Here is a 19106-nt window from a genome sequence, read left to right as displayed (position 1 = left end):
TTGCAGTTCGAGATGAAGTTCACTAGATGGGCCACCTTCGCGTCCGGCATCTCCTTGGTGCACATCCGGCACGGGTCTTGATGCCCACTCATCCGGCTGATCATGTGAGGCCGGGTTTGGAGGGGGAGCACCCGGCGCACCACGAAGGTGGTCAGCAGGTCTGAAGACTTGAGGCCCTCCGACTCCATCATCTCCCTGAGCCGGGAGACGATGACTGTGGAGGCGGCCGACAGCATCTTCGGCTTGAAGGTCCAGTTGGTGTGGGGCTTAGCCGGCGGGCCAGCTTTATAAGCTGGCAGGTTGACAAAGTCATGCTCCAGATGGACGTTCTTCACGTAGAAATAAGACCTTTGCCACAACTTGACCGACTGCGTCAAGTTGATGGCCGGGAAGCAGTTCCCAGCACCCGGACGTCGCACCATGATGAAGGCTCCGCACTGGGCCGCCTCATTCTTGACGGCGGTGCTGAGTTTAGTGTAGAATAACTCCCCCCGAGAGCTCGAGGGTGGGGAGGATGGCGAGGTAACCCTCGCAGAGTGTGACGAAGGCCAACAGTAGCACCACCGTGTTCGGCGTGAGGTGGTGCGGCTGGAGCCGGTAGAATTGAAGAAATGCGCAGAGGAAGTCGCTCGCCGGCAGACCGAGGCCGCGAATGAAGTGCGATGGAAGACGACGCGCTCGCCATCCTGCGGCACCGGTGAGATCTCCATTTCGGGCGGAGGACGTGCCCATACATAGTTCTCACCGGGCAGCCGCCGCGTCTGGCGGAGGAAGGTGATGTGGTCCTCGTGGACATTGGAGCCATCCCAAGGACCGACCAGCACCATGAGGGTTTGGGCTCGATGGAGGCGCAGAACGACGGCGAGTGAGCGGACCCGTGGTGGAGCAGCAACGCTATGGGGGAGACGCGCTCGGCAATAGTGAACTGCGGCGGCACTCCGGCAAGATGCGAGAGTGCGGTGGCGGCAGCGAGAAGAGGAAGGAAGAGGGGAGAGGAGGGCGCGCGTGCATCTGCCACCCCTCCTCCCCCTACTTATAGCCCCAGGCGGCTAAGCCGAGGGGGCGAGAATGTGGGGATCGTGGGATTAACTGTGCCCACGACCCCACGTCCCCGCTTTAACCACGCAGTAATGGCGTGTAGTTACTGCTCCGCAGAATCCCAACCGTCCGCCTCGGTCACACCGGATCCGTGCGCGCACTGAGGCCTGGTAGTGGCGGGCCCCAGCCTATGGCGACGTACCGTCGCACGCGTAGGCTGGTTGGCCAGCCCGACTGGCTGGCGCCGCGTGGCGCGTTGGCAGCGGGTGGCAAGTTTGGCGCCTGGCTGGTGCGCCACCAGGCTCCCGCCATGACATTTCGAAATCATCAGGCGGCCTGCCTGGCCACGGCCGACTCCTAGCAGTCGGCGCCTCAGAAGGCGGACGAAGCAAGATCCATCAGACCCCTCAGAGTAGGAAGCTGTCAGGGCTTCTCGCCTCTTCAGTCGCGGTGCCCCATGATGTCTACTACACAACCTTCTTCTTGTTGTTGGGCCTCCAAGTGCAGAGGTTTGTAGGACAGTAGCAAATTTCCCTCAAGTGGATGACCTAAGGTTTATCAATCTGTAGGAGGCGTAGGATGAAGATGGCCTCTCTCAAGCAACCCTGCAACCAAATAACAAAGAGTCTCTTATGTTCCCAACACACACAATACAATGGTAAATTGTATAGGTGCACTAGTTCGGCGAAGAGATGGTGATACAAGTGGTATATGGATAGTAGATAAATGTATTTGTAATCTGAAATTATAAAAACAGCAAGGTAGCAAGTGATAAAAGTGAGCGTAAACAGTATTGCAATGCGTGGAAATAAGGCCTAGGGTTCATACTTTCGCTAGTGTAAGTTCCCTCAACAATACTAACATAATTGGATCATAACACTATCCCTCAACATGCAACAAAGAGTCACTCCAAAGTCACTAATAGCGGAGAACGAATGAAGAGATTATGGTAGGGTATGAAACCACCTCAAAGTTATTCCTTCCAATCAATCCGTTGGGCTATCTCTACTCCTAATGGAGCAGTTGGTAGTCTCGCTTCCAGGTTTTTTTAGTCCCACCTCCCATGGTTTTTTGGTACCTCCTCCCACCTCTGACTTAGCCACCACAAACCGAAAAAACCTCGTGCTAAGGCCCCAACCCGCACCCATGCACGTACGACCAAAAAAAGACCTATGAAGATTAACCAACAAAAAAAGACCCATGAAGGTTAACCAACAACAAAAAACCTAAACCTTTCATCCCTTCACCGCCGCGCTTCACTCCCCGCCCTCCATCCGCGCTGAATATGTCCAGGATCCGCCGCCGCCCTCGCAAATCCATCCCTTCGCCGCCACCCTCGCGCTCGCATCAAAGATCGAGGCCTCCAGAGTATCCTCGATCCTTGCATTACCCATTCGCCGTCGCCGATCCCACCACCACGGGAGAGGATGAGCTGATCTCCATGGCCAGATGAGGGAGGAATAAGGGTGACGGGATGGATTTGGATCTCAAGGTGGGGAGGCCAACGTAGTCGCCCCTAGCACGTCGAGCAAAAGCGAAGGATTTGGATCTCATGGATTTGGCTGCGTCGACCAGCAAAGGACCGCCGCCGGCTCGGCTCGTCCACCACGAAGCAACCTCCTTCCACCCTGTAGCCGCCGCCCAAAACCCTAGCAATCGAGTCCCACCCACGGTGCCCTAGGTCAGATCCCCTTCCTTCTTCTTCTTCCTCTGGTTTTCTTCCTTGTTCCTGTGATGCGTGAGTGAGTGATGTGCAGGCTTCTTCTTCTTCCTCTGACCCCTGCGTCTCTCTCTCTTCACTTGTCTCTAGGTGGTACAACGGCCAGAGGAGAGGAGAGGAGAGGAGGCGGAGCAGCCATCGCCTGGACGTGAGGTGAGCTTCCCCCATCCAATCTTATCTACCCCACCCCCAGGTGGCTCACAATATCTATCACCTGCAGCAGCATCTTGTGCATGCATCCATTGAGGACGTGAGGTGCACACCACATTTTGGTTCAGTTTTTCCCTTCTTTATTATAATTATGCCAAGGACATCTTATGCCTTACAGTAGTATTCAGATTCTCAAGTTTGTTTATTTATTTTTAGTGCAATACTGCTCTCCTGTCTGCAGGAGATTGGAGGAAAAAATATCAGATATCGGAAACATGACGTTTTGGTTTAGTTCTTGATCATTTTCTTTTTTGGTTCAGTTTATATAAGTGGTTGTTGTTTTATGTTGCTGCTAGCCATCAGAAAACGAGTTCACAGTAGGTTTCCATCCTTACAATTCATTTTGTGTTGCTCTGAACTGAAAAAATAGAGGGGATATTGTTGTGCCTAGCGTGAAGTTCACAGTAGGTTTGGCATCAATCGAGCAAACATTGTTACAATTTTTAGTGGCTGTTGTATGTGTTACATTTTTGCTTTTTCTAAAACCACATGTATCCTATAATCTGATTGCTTTTCTTTGTGTGAGCAGCAGTTTCTGAGCTTTCCCTCCACTATTTTTTCCTCTCTCTCTCTTTTTCTCTCTCTCACTCAATCTCAACTTGGCAAGCGATGGCGGCGGTGAATGGGCAGCGCGGGCGTCGAGCGAGATCATGGGGGAGCAGGGGAGGCCAGAGTAGGGGTGGGCATAAAAACCGACGAACCGAAAACCGAACCGATGCCGAAACCGAATAAACCGAATTTTTGGGTTTTTCTCATGTCACAACAAAATTCGGTTTTCAAGTGCACTAACCTTACATAATTCGGTTGGTTCGGTTTTCTTCTCGGTGAACCAAACAAAAACTGAAGAAACCTTAATTAGCTTAAGAAACGACGCACATGCAGGCACAGCCGCGCAACAACGTCTCCCGATAGTCACGCGCACACGCGCACACCATCGGCCACCAATGCATCGTGCACATCACATGGGCCTACCTGACCAAAGTGCATGCAAAGTTGCAAGGCCCATGTCAGCAACGTCTCTCGATAGTCACGCATGCACAACCGACCAGGCATCAACTCCTTTAGTCCCACCTTGCTAGACGGACGGGATGATTCAGATCTGCTGCCTATATAAGAGGGTGCCACTTCTAAAATCCTAGCACAAATACTTGGCGTGGTACATCGGTACAAAACCGGAAACGGTACCGAATATTCGGTTTCCAGTTTTCGGTTTCCAGTTTTACAAACCGAAATTTAATAAACACCAAACAGTAGAAACCGAATTTTCGGTTTATACCGAACGCCCAACCCTAGGCCAGAGGCTGCTCACCATATACATCGCCATCCATAGCCGCTCTCGTCCGCCAAGAAGCTGAGGAGGGAGGCTGACCTCCAGTGACCACTCTGCACCGCTCTGGACGACACCCTCCCCCACCAGGTTCATCCTCCTAATTCGTTTTAATCAAAATAAAAATAACAAAGAACCCTTTGGAGATCCCTGCCCATGAGTCTGGTTTTTAGATGACAAATATAATCACAATTTTAAAATAAAAGGATGTGTCAAAGTTCGGACGCGCTGAAATTATTAGAGCTTGGGTACCTATCTTGATCAAAAGTCAAAAACTTTCAATTAACTGAATGAATTTATGGGTCATCAATATGGTTACATGATACCTTACACATGATTTTAGTTTTCAAGTCTACATTTGAATTGAATATTTCAAGTAAAAGTTGAGTATGTAACAGTAAAAAAAATCCTATTTTGTAAAAGATAAATCTCAAGAGTCGATTTATATTAAAACTAGAGAGCACGGCTGGCCCGACGGAGCTGAGAGCGGACGCTCTCCAAACCAGAGGGGCAGAAATAAGGCAGATGGTGCGAGACGGGAGTTGTGCTACACATCAATCTCTACTTCTAATGGAGCAGTTGGTAGTCTCGCTTCCAGGTTTTTTTAGTCCCACCTCCCATGGTTTTTTTGGTACCTCCTCCCACCTCTCGACTTACCCACCACAAACCGCAAAAACCTTGTGCTAAGGCCCCAACCCGCACCCATGCACGTACAACCAAAAAAAGACCTATGAAGATTAACCAAAAAAAAAGACCTACGAAGGTTAACCAGCGACAAAAAAACTTAAACCTTTCATCCCTTCGCCGCCGCGCTTCACTCCCCGCCCTCCATCCGCACTCAACATGTCCAGGATCCGCCACCGCCCTCGCAAATCCATCCCTTCGCCGCCTCCCTCGCTCTCGCATCAAGGATCGAGGCCTCCAGAGTATCCTCGATACCCGCGTTACCCATTCGCCACCGCCGATCCCGCCGCCGCGGGAGAGGATGAGCTGATCTCCATGGCCAGATGAGGGAGGAATAGGGGTGACGAGATGGATTTCGATCTCAAGGTGGGGAGGCCAACGTAGTCGCCCCTAGCGCGTCGAGCAAAAGTGAAGGATTTGGATCTCATGGATTTGGCTGCATTGAGCAGCAAAGGACCGCCGCCGGCTCGGCTCCTCCACCACGAAGCAACCTCCTTCCACCCCGTAGCCGCCGCCCAAAACCCTAGAATTCGAGTCCCACCCATGGCGCCCTAGGTCAGATCCCCTTCCTTCTTCTTCTTCTTCCTCTGGTTTTCTTCCTTGTTCCTGTGATGCGTGAGTGAGTGAGTGATGTGCAGGCTTCTTCTTCTTCCTCTGACCCCTGTGTGTCTCTCTCTTCACTTGTCTCTAGGTGGTACAGCGGCCAGAGGAGAGGAGAGGAGGTGGAGCAGCCATCGCCTGGACTTGAGGTCAGCTTCCCCCATCCAATCTTATCTACCCCACCCCCAGGTGGCTCACAATATCTATCACCTGCAGCAGCATCTTGTGCATGCATCCATTGAGGACGTGAGGTGCACACCACATTTTGGTTTAGTTTTTCCCTTCTTTATTATAATTATGCCAAGGACATCTTATGCCTTACAGTAGTATTCAGATTCTCAAGTTTGTTTGTTTATTTTTAGTGCAATACTGCTCTCATCTCTGCAGGAGATTAGAGGAAAAAATATCATAAATCGGAAAGATGACATTTTGGTTCAGTTCTGGATCATTTTCTTTTTTGGTTCAGTTTATATAAGTGGTTGTTGTTTTATGTTGCTGCTAGCCATCAGAAAACGAGTTCGTAGTAGGTTTCCATCCTTACAATTCATTTTGTGTTGCTCTGAACTGAAAAAAGAGGGAATACTGTTGTGCCTAGCTTGAAGTTCACAGTTGGTTTGGCATCAATTGAGCAAACATTGTTACAGTTATTAATGGCTGTTGTATGTATTACATTTTTGCTTTTTCTAAAACCACATGTATCCTATAATCTGATTGCTTTTCTTTGTGTGAGCAGCAGTTTCTGAGCTTTCTCTCCACTCTTTTTTCCTCTCTCCCTCTCTCACTCAATCTCAACTTGGCAAACGATGGCGGTGGTGAATGGGCAGCGCGGGCGTCGAGCAAGATCATGGGGGAGCAGGGGAGGCCAGAGTAGGGGTGGGCATAAAAAAACCGACAAACCGAAAACCAAACCGATGCCGAAACCGAATAAACCGAATTTTCGGTTTTTTCTCATGTCACAACAAAATTCGGTTTTCAAGTGGCTAACCGAATATAATTCGGTTGGTTCGGTTTTCTCGGTTAACCGAACAAAAACCAAAGAAACCTTAAACAGCTTAAGAAACGACGCACATGCAGGCACAGGCGCGCAACAACGTCTCCCGATAGTCACGCGCACACGCGCCCATCGGCCACCAATGCATCGTGCACATCACATGGGCCTACCTGACCAAAGTGCATGCAAAGTTGCAAGGCCCATCTCAGCAACGTCTCCCGATAGTCACGCACGCACAACCGACCAAGCATCAACTCCTTTAGTCCCACCTCGCTAGACGGATGGGATGATTCAGATCTGCTGCCTATATAAGAGGGTGCCACTTCTAAAATCCTAGCACAAATACTTGGCGTGGTACATCGGTACAAAACCGAAAACCGTACCGAATATTCGGTTAGCTAGTTTTAGCTAACATTTTCGGTTTCCAGTTTTACAAACCGAAATTTAATAAACACTGAACGGTAGAAACCGAATTTTCGGTTTATACCGAACGCCCAGCCCTAGGCCAGAGGCTGCTCACCATATACATCGCCATCCATAGCCGCTCTCGTCCGCCAAGAAGCTGAGGAGGGAGGCTGCCAGTGACCACTCTGCACCGCTCTGGACGACGCCCTCCCCCACCAGGTTCATCCTCCTAATTCGTTTTAATCAAAATAAAAATAACAAAGAACCCTTTGGAGATCCCTGCCCATGAGTCTGGTTTTCAGATGACAAATATAATCACAGTTTTAAAATAAAAGGATGTGTCAAAGTTCGGATGCGCTGAAATTATTAGAGCTTGGGTACCTATCTTGATCAAAACTCAAAAACTTTCAATTAACTGAACGAATTTATGGGTCATCAATATGGTTACATGATACCTTACACATGATTTTAGTTTTCAAGTCTACACTTGAATTGAATATTTCAAGGAAGAGTTGAGTATGTAACGGTAAAAAAAATCCTATTTCGTAAAAGATAAATCTCAAGAGTCGATTTATATTAAAACTAGAGAGCACGGCCGGCCCGACGGAGCTGAGAGCGCACGCTCTCCAAACCAGAGGGGCAGAAATAAGGCAGATGGTGCGAGATGGGAGTTGTGCTACACATCAACCTCTACTCCTAATGGAGCAGTTGGTAGTCTCGCTTCCAGCTTTTTTTAGTCCCACCTCCCATGGTTTTTTTGGTACCTCCTCCCACCTCTGACTTAGCCACCACAAACCGAAAAAACCTCGTGCTAAGGCCCCAACCCGCACCCATGCACGTACGACCAAAAAAAGACCTATGAAGATTAACCAACAAAAAAAGACCTACGAAGGTTAACCAGCGACAAAAAAACCTAAACCTTTCATCCCTTCGCCGCCGCGCTTCACTCCCCGCCCTCCATCCGCGCTGAACATGTCCAGGATCCGCCGCCGCCCTCGCAAATCCATCCCTTCGCCGCAGCCCTCGCGCTCGCATCAAGGATTGAGGCCTCCAGAGTATCCTCGATCCCCGCATTACCCATTCGCCGCCGCCGATCCCGCCGCCGCGGGAGAGGATGAGCTGATCTCCATGGCCAGATGAGGGAGGAATAGGGGTGACGGGATGGATTTGGATCTCAAGGTGGGTAGGCCAACGTAGTCGCCCCTAGCGCGTCGAGCAAAAGCGAAGGATTTGGATCTCATGGATTTGGCTGCGTCGACCAGCAAAGGACCGCCGCCGGCTCGGCTCCTCCACCATGAAGCAACCTCCTTCAACCCCGTAGCCGCCGCCCAAAACCCTAGCAATCGAGGCCCACCCATGGCGCCCTAGGTCAGATCCCCTTCCTTCTTCTTCTTCCTCTGGTTTTCTTGTTCCTGTGATGCGTGAGTGAGTGATGTGCAGGCTTCTTCTTCTTCCTCTGACCCCTGCGTCTCTCTCTCTTCACTTGTCTCTAGGTGGTACAGCGGCCAGAGGAGAGGAGAGGAGGTGGAGCAGCCATCGCCTGGACGTGAGGTGAGCTTCCCCCATCCAATCTTATCTACCCCACCCCCAGGTTGCTCACAATATCTATCACCTGCAGCAGCATCTTGTGCATGCATCCATTGAGGACGTGAGGTGCACACCACATTTTGGTTCAGTTTTCCCCTTCTTTAGTATAATTATGCCAAGGACATCTTATGCCTTACAGTTGTATTCAGATTCTCAAGTTTGTTTATTTATTTTTAGTGCAATACTGCTCTACTGTCTGCAAGAGATTGGTGGACAAAATATCAGAAATCGGAAACATGACGTTTTGGTTTAGTTCTGGATCATTTTCTTTTTTGGTTCAGATTATATAAGTGGTTGTTGTTTTATGTTGCTGCTAGCCATCAAAAAACGAGTTCACATTAGGTTTCCATCCTTACAATTCATTTTGTGTTGCTCTGAACTGAAAAAAGAGGGAATACTGTTGTGCCTAGCTTGAAGTTCACAGTAGGTTTGGCATCAATCGAGCAAACATTGTTACAATTATTAGTGGCTGTTGTATGTATTACATTTTTGCTTTTTCTAAAACCACATGTATCCTATAATCTGATTGCTTCTCTTTGTGTGAGCAGCAGTTTCTGAGCTTTCCCTCCACTATTTTTTCCTCTCTCTCTCTTTCTCTCTCTCACTCAATCTCAACTTGGCAAGCGATGGCGGCGGTGAATGGGCAGCGCGGGCGTCGAGCAAGATCATGGGGGAGCAGGGGAGGCCAGAGTAGGGGTGGGCATAAAAACCGACGAACCAAAAACCGAACCGATGTCGAAACTGAATAAACCGAATTTTCGGGTTTTTCTCATGTCACAACAAAATTCAGTTTTCAAGTGCACTAACCGTATTCGGTTGGTTCGGTTTTCTTCTCGGTTAACCAAACAAAAACCGAAGAAACCTTAATCAGCTTAAGAAACGACGCACATGCAGGCACAGGCGCGCAACAACGCCTCCCGATAGTCACGCGCACACGCGCCCACCATCGGCCACCAATGCATCGTGCACATCACATGGGCCTACCTGACCAAAGTGCATGCAAAGTTGCAAGGCCCATCTCAGCAACGTCTCTCGATAGTCACGCACGCACAGCCGACCAGGCATGTGCGCGCCCACCATCGGCCACCAATGCATCGTGCACATCACATGGGCCTACTTGACCAAAGTGCATGCAAAGTTGCAAGGCCCATCTCAGCAACGTCTCTCGATAGTCACGCACGCACAGCCGACCAGGCATCAACTCCTTTAGTCCCACCTCGCTAGACAGACGGGATGATTCAGATCGGCTGCCTATATAAGAGGGTGTCACTTCTAAAATCCTAGCACAAATACTTGGCGTGGTACATCGGTACAAAACCGGAAATGGTACCGAATATTCGGTTAGCCGAATTTTTGGATAGCTAGTTTTAGCTAACATTTTTGGTTTCCAGTTTTACAAACCGAAATTTAATAAACACCGAACAGTAGAAACCGAATTTTCGGTTTATACCGAACGCCCAGCCCTAGGCCAGAGGCTGCTCACCATATACATCGCCATCCATAGCCGCTCTCGTCCGCCAAGAAGCTGAGGAGGGAGGCTGACCTCCAGTGACCACTCTGCACCGCTTTGGACGACACCCTCCCCCACCAGGTTCATCCTCCTAATTCGTTTTAATCAAAATAAAAATAACAAAGAACCCTTTGGAGATCGCTGCCCATGAGTCTGGTTTTTAGATGACAAATATAATCACAATTTTAAAATAAAAGGATGTGTCAAAGTTCAGACGCGCTGAAATTATTAGAGCTTGGGTACCTATCTTGATCAAAAGTCAAAAACTTTCAATTAACTGAACGAATTTATGGGTCATCAATATGGTTACATGATACCTTACACATGATTTTAGTTTTCAAGTCTACATTTGAATTGAATATTTCAAGTAAGAGTTGAGTATGTAACAGTAAAAAAAATCCTATTTCGTAAAAGATAAATCTCAAGAGTCGATTTATATTAAAACTAGAGAGCACGGCCGGCCCGACGGAGCTGAGAGCGGACGCTCTCCAAACCAGAGGGCCAGAAATAAGGCAGATGGTGCGAGACGGGAGTTGTGTTACACATCAATCTCTACTCCTAATGGAGCAGTTGGTAGTCTCGCTTCCAGCTTTTTTTAGTCCCACCTCCCATGGTTTTTTTGATACCTCCTCCCACCTCTGACTTACCCATCACAAACCGAAAAAACCTCGTGCTAAGGCCCCAACCCGCACCCATGCACGTACGACCCAAAAAAGACCTATGAAGATTAACCAACAAAAAAAGACCTACGAAGGTTAACCAGCGACAAAAAAACCTAAACCTTTCATCCCTTCGCCGCCGAGCTTCACTCCCCGCCCTCCATCCGCGCTGAACATGTCCAGGATCCGCCGCCGCCCTCGCAAATCTATCCCTTCGCCGCCGCCCTCGCGCTCGCATCAAGGATTGAGGCCTCCAGAGTATCCTCGATCCCCGCATTACCCATTCGCCGCCGCCGATCCCGCCACCGCGGGAGAGGATGAGCTGATCTCCATGGCCAAATGAGGAAGGAATAGGGGTGACGGGATGGATTTGGATCTCAAGGTGGGTAGGCCAACGTAGTCGCCCCTAGCGCGTCGAGCAAAAGCAAAGGATTTGGATCTCATGGATTTGGCTGCATCGACCAGCAAAGGACCGCCGCCGGCTCGGCTCCTCCACCATGAAGCAACCTCCTTCCACCCCGTAGCCGCCGCCCAAAACCCTAGCAATCGAGCCCCACCCATGGCGCCGTAGGTCAGATCCCCTTCCTTCTTCTTCTTCCTCTGGTTTTCTTCCTTGTTCCTGTGATGCATGAGTGAGTGATGTGCAGGCTTCTTCTTCTTCCTCTGACCCCTGCGTCTCTCTCTCTTCACTTGTCTCTAGGTGGTACAACGGCCAGAGGAGAGGAAAGGAGGTGGAGCAGCCATCGCTTGGACGTGAGGTGAGCTTCCCCCATCCAATCTTATCTACCCCACCCCCAGGTGGCTCACAATATCTATCACCTGCAGCAGCATCTTGTGCATGCATCCATTGAGGACGTGAGGTGCACACCACATTTTGGTTCAGTTTTCCCCTTCTTTAGTATAATTATGCCAAGGACATCTTATGCCTTACAGTAGTATTCAGATTCTCAAGTTTGTTTATTTATTTTTAGTGCAATACTGCTCTACTGTCTGCAGGAGATTGGTGGACAAAATATCAGAAATCGGAAACATGACGTTTTGGTTTAGTTCTGGATCATTTTCTTTTTTGGTTCAGTTTATATAAGTGGTTGTTGTTTTATGTTGCTGCTAGCCATCAAAAAACGAGTTCACAGTAGGTTTCCATCCTTACAATTCATTTTGTGTTGCTCTGAACTGAAAAAAGAGGGAATACTGTTGTGCCTAGCTTGAAGTTCAAAGTAGGTTTGGCATCAATCGAGCAAACATTGTTACAGTTATTAGTGGCTGTTGTATGTATTACATTTTTGCTTTTTCTAAAACCACATGTATCCTATAATCTGATTGCTTTTCTTTGTGTGAGCAGCAGTTTCTGAGCTTTCCCTCCACTATTTTTCCTCTCTCTCTCTCTTTCTCTCTCTCAGTCAATCTCAACTTGGCAAGCGATGGCGGCGGTGAATGGGTAGCGCGGGCGTCGAGCAAGATCATGGGGGAGCAGGGGAGGCCAGAGTAGGGGTGGGCATAAAAACCGACGAACCGAAAACCGAATCGATGTTGAAACCGAATAAACCGAATTTTCGGGTTTTTCTCATGTCACAACAAAACTCGGTTTTCAAGTGCACTAACCGAACAGAATTCGGTTGGTTCGATTTTCTTCTCGGTTAACCAAACAAAAACTGAAGAAACCTTAATCAGCTTAAGAAACGACGCACATGCAGGCACAGGCGCGCAACAACGTCTCCCGATAGTCACGCGCACACGCGCCCACCATCTGCCACCAATGCATCATGCACATCACATGGGCCTACCTGACCAAAGTGCATGCAAAGTTGCAAGGCCCATCTCAGCAACGTTTCCCGATAGTCACGCACGCACAGCCGACCAGGCATCAACTCCTTTAGTCCCACCTCGCTAGACGGACGAGATGATTCAGATCTGCTGCCTATATAAGAGGGTGCCACTTCTAAAATCCTAGCACAAATACTTGGCGTGGTACATCGGTACAAAACCGGAAACCATACCGAATATTCGGTTAGCCGAATTTTCGGTTAGCTTGTTTTAGCTAACATTTTCAGTTTCCAGTTTTACAAACCGAAATTTAATAAACACCGAACGGTAGAAACCGAATTTTCGGTTTATACCGAACGCCCAGCCCTAGGCCAGAGGCTGCTCACCATATACATCGCCATCCATAGCCGCTCTCATCCGCCAAGAAGCTGAGGAGGGAGGCTGACCTCCAGTGACCACTCTGCACCGCTCTGGACGACACCCTCCCCCACCAGGTTCATCCTCCTAATTCGTTTTAATCAAAATAAAAATAACAAAGAACCCTTTGGAGATCCCTGCCCATGAGTCTGGTTTTTAGATGACAAATATAATCACAGTTTTAAAATAAAAGGATGTGTCAAAGTTCGGATGCGCTGAAATTATTAGAGCTTGGGTACCTATCTTGATCAAAAGTCAAAAACTTTCAATTAACTGAACGAATTTATGGGTCATCAACATGGTTACATGATACCTTACACATGATTTTAGTTTTCAAGTCTACACTTGAATTGAATATTTCAAGTAAGAGTTGAGTATGTAACAGTAAAAAAAATCCTATTTCGTAAAAGATAAATCTCAAGAATCGATTTATATTAAAACTAGATAGCACGGCCGACCCGACGGAGCTGAGAGCGCACGCTCTCCAAACCAGAGGGGCAGAAATAAGGCAGATGGTGCGAGACGGAAATTGTGCTACACATCAATCTTTATTCCTAATGAAGCAGTTGGGAGGAATAGGGGTGACGGGATGTATTTGGATCTCAAGATGGGGAGGCCAACGTAGTCGCCCCTAGTGCGTCGAGCAAAAGCAAGGATTTGGATCTCATGGATTTGGCTGCGTCGACCAGCAAAGGACCGCCGCCGGCTCGGCTCCTCCACCACGAAGCAACCTCCTTCCACCCCGTAGCCGCCGCCCAAAACCCTAGCAATCGAGCCCCACCCATTGCACCCTAGGTCAGATCCCCTTCCTTCATCTTCTTCCTCTGGTTTTCTTCCTTGTTCCTGTGATGCGTGAGTGAGTGAGTGATGTGCAGGCTTCTTCTTCTTCCTCTGACCCCTGCGTGTCTCTCTCTTCACTTGTCTCTAGGTGGTACAGCGGCCAGAGGAGAGGAGATGAGAGGAGAGGAGGTGGAGCAGCCATCGCCTGGACTTGAGGTGAGCTTCCCCCATCCAATCTTATCTACCCCACCCCCAGGTGGCTCACAATATCTATCACCTGCAGCAGCATCTTGTGCATGCATCCATTGAGGACGTGAGGTGCACACCACATTTTGGTTCAGTTTTTCCCTTCTTTATTATAATTATGCCAAGGACATCTTATGCCTTACAGTAGTATTCAGATTCTCAAGTTTGTTTATTTATTTTTAGTGCAATACTGCTCTCCTGTCTGCAGGAGATTGGAGGAAAAATATCAGAAATCGGAAACATGACGTTTTGGTTCAGTTCTGGATCTTTTTCTTTTTTGGTTCAGTTTATATAAGTGGTTGTTGTTTTATGTTGCTGCTAGCCATCAGAAAACGAGTTCACAGTAGGTTTCCATCCTTACAATTCATTTTGTGTTGCTCTGAACTGAAAAATAGAGGGGATATTGTTGTGCCTAGCGTGAAGTTCACAGTAGGTTTGGCATCAATCGAGCAAACTTTGTTACAGTTTTTAGTGGCTGTTGTATGTATTACACTTTTGCTTTTTCTAAAACCACATGTATCCTATAATCTGATTGCTTTTCTTTGTGTGAGCAGCAGTTTCTGAGCTTTCCCTCCACTATTTTTTTCCTCTCTCTCTCTTTCTCCCTCTCACTCAATCTCAACTTGGCAAGCGATGGCGGCGGTGAATGGGCAGCGTGGGCGTCTAGCAGGATCATGGGGGAGCAGGGGAGGCCAGAGGCTGCTCACCATATACATCGCCATCCATAGCCGCTCTCGTCCACCAAGAAGCTGAGGAGGGAGGCTGACCTCCAGTGACCACTCTGCACCGCTCTGGACGACACCCTCCCCCACCAGGTTTATCCTCCTAATTCGTTTTAATCGTCCTATTTTTTTGTCTTACCACAGTTAAGAAATACGATTCATGTTTGCTATTGCATTGGGAGCTCCATCCTTACAGCTTATGGATGATATGAATACATCAAGGTGTTTTGGTTCTCCCCATTCTGTATGTTCGCAATGGAGTGTATATATTGTTGATTTATGTCATGGTGATTGATTTTGATTGCAGAGAGAAAGTGCAAAAGCTATGGGCAATCCTATATGACTGGCGCCATCAGTAAGGATTTCTTTTAAGCTAGCTTACTTTTGGGTCTAAGTCGAGTTTATTTCTTTTGCAGATTTATTCACCTTATTGGGACGGTGGGGTTAATATATATACATCAATTTTGAGCATCGGCAACGCATGAAGCTTGCTTCTGAGGCTGCAACATACTTTGCAATCCCCCTGTGAAACATACTCTTGTCACTATGCACATATGGTTATTCGAACGAATTGATTTCCATTAGACTATGTTTTTCCTAATTACTTGTTATATGATGTTCTTTACTATTCAGAGGTTGTTGAAGGGAGATGGGGCTCTTCAGGCCCCTTTGGTGCAAAAGCACAAGCAGCATCTACAGCTGACCACTCATAGCCTAGGATGTCCTGCAGATTTGATCTATTTTGGATAGAGCACATGGAATCAAACCACAGGTAATCAATTTGCTATATTCATGTGATTAGCTATAAGGAATTTATTACCTCTGTTTTATTTGTAGGATACCCAAGCAGTGCGTACAAATTGTAGTGGTGCTTGTAGCTTATCATCAATCTGCCATTATTATTTGTGTGTATGTGTTCAAAACGACCACTCTAGGGATTCTTGATTTGCTCCTGGCTGCACCGTTGGGTTTCCCGCGGCTTTGTTTCGTTTGAGTTCTGTTGTTCATACCAGTCTAATTCGCCAACATCAGATTTCTAATAATGCTTTCAACCTGGACAGTCTGATGTGAGCAAGTTTCTTGCCCTATCCATGCATCAACCAACAATTTCTTGATCCAGGTGCCCCATGCCCTATAGGGAAGCAGAAGGGCATCAACATCAGTGCCAGCCGCCCCAATGTGGGAGGAAACAGGCGGATGCACGCCAGTTGCTCGACGCCTTCTTCTTCTTGAATAGTTGGGTGACCCGCCATTAAACCACTAATTTTGGCTTGCTCGTTCTCTCCAAGCCCATTGACTAATTAATTTAGTTGATTGTCTGTAGAATTCATGGTGGTGATGGACCTTTATCTGCCCGATGTTCTCATGGATTTTTCATGCAACTAGCAGGTCGTCCATGTTGTTCTTTATGCATTTAAAAAATACTAATTAAAGGGAAAGGCATGAATGTGTAAGTTTTTGCAGCAGTAGATTCAGAGTGGGTTAAAAAAATTATACAATTCTTCAACCTCTTAATAATTATGCAATCAATAGTGAGGAGGGCATGCGTCAGAGACCTGTCGACAGAGGGAGTGCAGGTTTGTGTTTCATAAGGGGGATAGTTGTGAGCAATGCATACATCTAGGTTTTCTATTTTTATTTTAGAGACAAACTTAGTTGTGGGATTGCCGTGTTAGTTTTTCAAAACGAAAATTAAGTGATGATCATGTTTTATCAACATAGGTGTAGAGATAACTTTAATGAGTAAACAAATAATTTTCATGCAGGTCAGTTCTGATGTGTGTTGAATAGCTCAATTTTGTTTTGATCTTCTACGTTTAGTCATTGTTTGCTCTAGCATCAACACTAACTGTCACACCCACGCCACCCCATGGACGACCCTGACCGAGGTGCGGGTCGGTGCTTGCCGTGGGTGCATCCGCAGCGGTGCAGTGGCCTGCACTCATCGAAAGCTTTGAAGCTTGGGAAAGCCACAAAACCAGATGTTCCCCTCAACCTGAAGATGTGAACTATGCTGCTTCTCCCCGTATGTGTATTGCTTCCGCTGGATGATGCTCTATTGTCGTTGTTGCCTCAGCCCTCCCAATTGTCGTTTTCTCCCCTTCTCTTGCTGCTCAATGAGGTTGATCATGCTGCTAGCTTTTAATTCTATGGAGTCTCTATCTCTGCCTATGATAAATTCAGTATCGGTCAACACACATGTTTGTACCAATCCAAGCCCTGTTGATGATATAGTTTGGACTTGTAATGATCTGACTATGTATACCTTTTATGGGATTAATGATCTGACTATGTATACGACGAGGGCGCCATCCCCTCTCCCTCGCCGCGTCACACCTTTGTGCCCGTTGTAGATGACGAGGGCGCATGGGTTCGGTGCTGATGTGGCGACGGTAGGGGTTGTCATCAGAGAAGGAGGCCAACTATGTCGTGGCAGGGAGAGGAGGATGTGGGTGACACTATTGAGAGAAGGTAGGCTATGGGGACAACATGGGACGGGCTTGATAAGAGGGGGAGGAGAGATGGTGGGGGAGGAGGGGGTCGGTCGACGCCGTGAAGCGGAGAGGAGGATGCGCTACACCGTCGATGGAAGGGCGGCGGCAGGGAAACGCGTGGATGCGAGGGGAGAGAGTTCCGCGTGAAGCCAAATATTCAGATGTTGGCAACACTGTTTGATAGCATGCTTGGGGCGACTTGGTAAGTACGGTCTCTTGTCCATTGCTGTCATGATTTATGGTTTCTAATAGCTACCACTTGTAGATTTATTTTCTATATCTTCTATATGCATCCATCAACCGAAATATATTGTACATTCAGCAACAAACATGCATGTTGTGTGTATGTTTTAGACCCTATCCATACATCATAGTCGCCAGAGATTAAAACTCTGAAGCATTTAGTGAAATTATAAAGATTTGCGAGGTAATTCGATGACGCACTCAAAATTGCGCAACTCGGCTGAAATTCTGACATATCTAGATGACAAAGTATATTTCTGGTTAGTATTCCAATGAGCATGGATGGATACATTTAGATATTTCATTACCATAACATTCAAGATACACGCATTTATAATTGTTATCACTGTATTCAAGATAACATTAATTTGGAAATTACAGGGATGTGTTTGGCTATTTTTGTTTTTAATTTTATGCTCTCATGAAATAATAAAGAATTGGTTCATCTGGTTTGCACGTTGAGTATTCTCCTTGCATATTTTTAGACCTTTCACATAAAATATTCGTACTAGCTAGATATATTGCTTGTGCAGGTGGTTATGAGTTGAGTAACAAGTTATTATTATATTTGCTCAATATCGTGCGAATGAAGCTAAAGACAACATTGACATTGTGCAAGAATATCTTAAGCCCATCAATCAGATCTTAATTTGTAACAGATTAATAGTTGGATCATTGATTTCTATGTATACATCATTTAGTTACCTTTTTTTATCAAATTACATTACAAGGGAAGTGGACTTCAATTATTATCCGATTGTTACTAGCTATCTTTTTCAATAGATGAAAATTTCACATGCATTATGTTCATATAACTTCTGTAAAATATTTCAAAAGCCCATAGCAACGCACGGGCATTTTATTAGAGGGTGAGGTCTATGGGGAAGTAAGGTGTGGTGAGGGTGAGGTCGGCATATCTAACCAGTTCCAAAGGAGGGGGCTCTAGCAAGAAGTGTCCTGCTACGACATGAAACCGAGCAGAAAGGGGAGGGTTTGACAGAAAAAGAGAAGGGTGCGTGTGGGATAAGACATATTCCTTTTTAGGTTGATTAGGATCTATTTTCGTCCTGGGACTTTTTGTTAGGTTGATTAAGATCAATTTTTGTCCTGCGCAGTTGTGGTATGCACTTGAGAGGGATCCATTTTCATCATGTGCCTTTTGGGTTGATTAGGGTCCATTTTCTGTCCTATGCCTTTTAGTTTTTTTACTCGCACCATGATGGTAGATTCAACATGAGATCAAAAGTTTCATGTGAAGGAAACTGTTCAAATATTGGCAACTTTGTTTGATAGTTGGCCTGGGATAGACAATATCTCATCGTGCATGATGGTAAGTATGGTCTTTTGTCCGTTGTTGTCATGGTTTATTGTTGTTTCAAATAGCTATCACTTGTACATTCATTTTCTGTATGCATTCATCGAATGATACATCTTGTACGTCACCGACAAAGATGCACTCTTCTATATATTCTGGTCCCTATTCATACATCATAGTCGCCAGAGTGTAAAACTCGAAGGCATTTAGTGAAATTAAAAGGTTTTGTGAAGGAATTCAAAGAAGCACTCGAAATAAAGCAACCCGGCTAGAATTCCAGATGGTAACATTTGTATTACTCGAAGGCATTTAGTGAAATTAAAAGGTTTTGTGAGGGAATTCAAAGAAGCACTCGAAATAAAGCAACCCGGCTAGAATTCCAGATGGTAACAT

The 19106-nt window shown here is 47.0% G+C and overlaps 1 long non-coding RNA gene across 10 annotated transcripts; it reads left to right on the top strand.

Moving 5' to 3' along the window:
- The first annotated feature begins 4610 nt into the window (after positions 1 to 4610).
- Positions 4611 to 18690, top strand: LOC123188546 (uncharacterized). 10 transcript variants are annotated; one of them, XR_006494782.1, is made up of 7 exons: positions 4619 to 5534; positions 5671 to 8343; positions 8469 to 11302; positions 11432 to 13707; positions 13841 to 15432; positions 15781 to 15896; positions 15985 to 18690. It is a non-coding gene; the product is annotated as an uncharacterized lncRNA (long non-coding RNA). The 10 variants fall into 10 exon arrangements; XR_006494781.1 differs by having other exon boundaries at positions 4611 to 5534; positions 5671 to 5728; positions 5796 to 8343; positions 13841 to 18690; XR_006494783.1 differs by having other exon boundaries at positions 4611 to 5534; positions 11432 to 11489; positions 11557 to 13707; positions 13841 to 18690.
- Positions 18691 to 19106: the final 416 nt, after the last annotated feature.

This window comes from Triticum aestivum, chromosome 2A, assembly GCF_018294505.1.
Source record: "Triticum aestivum cultivar Chinese Spring chromosome 2A, IWGSC CS RefSeq v2.1, whole genome shotgun sequence".
NCBI classification, from domain to species: domain Eukaryota; kingdom Viridiplantae; phylum Streptophyta; class Magnoliopsida; order Poales; family Poaceae; genus Triticum; species Triticum aestivum.
The sequence above is the reverse complement of the archived record's forward strand: the minus strand, read 5'-3'. Positions and strand labels throughout refer to the sequence as shown.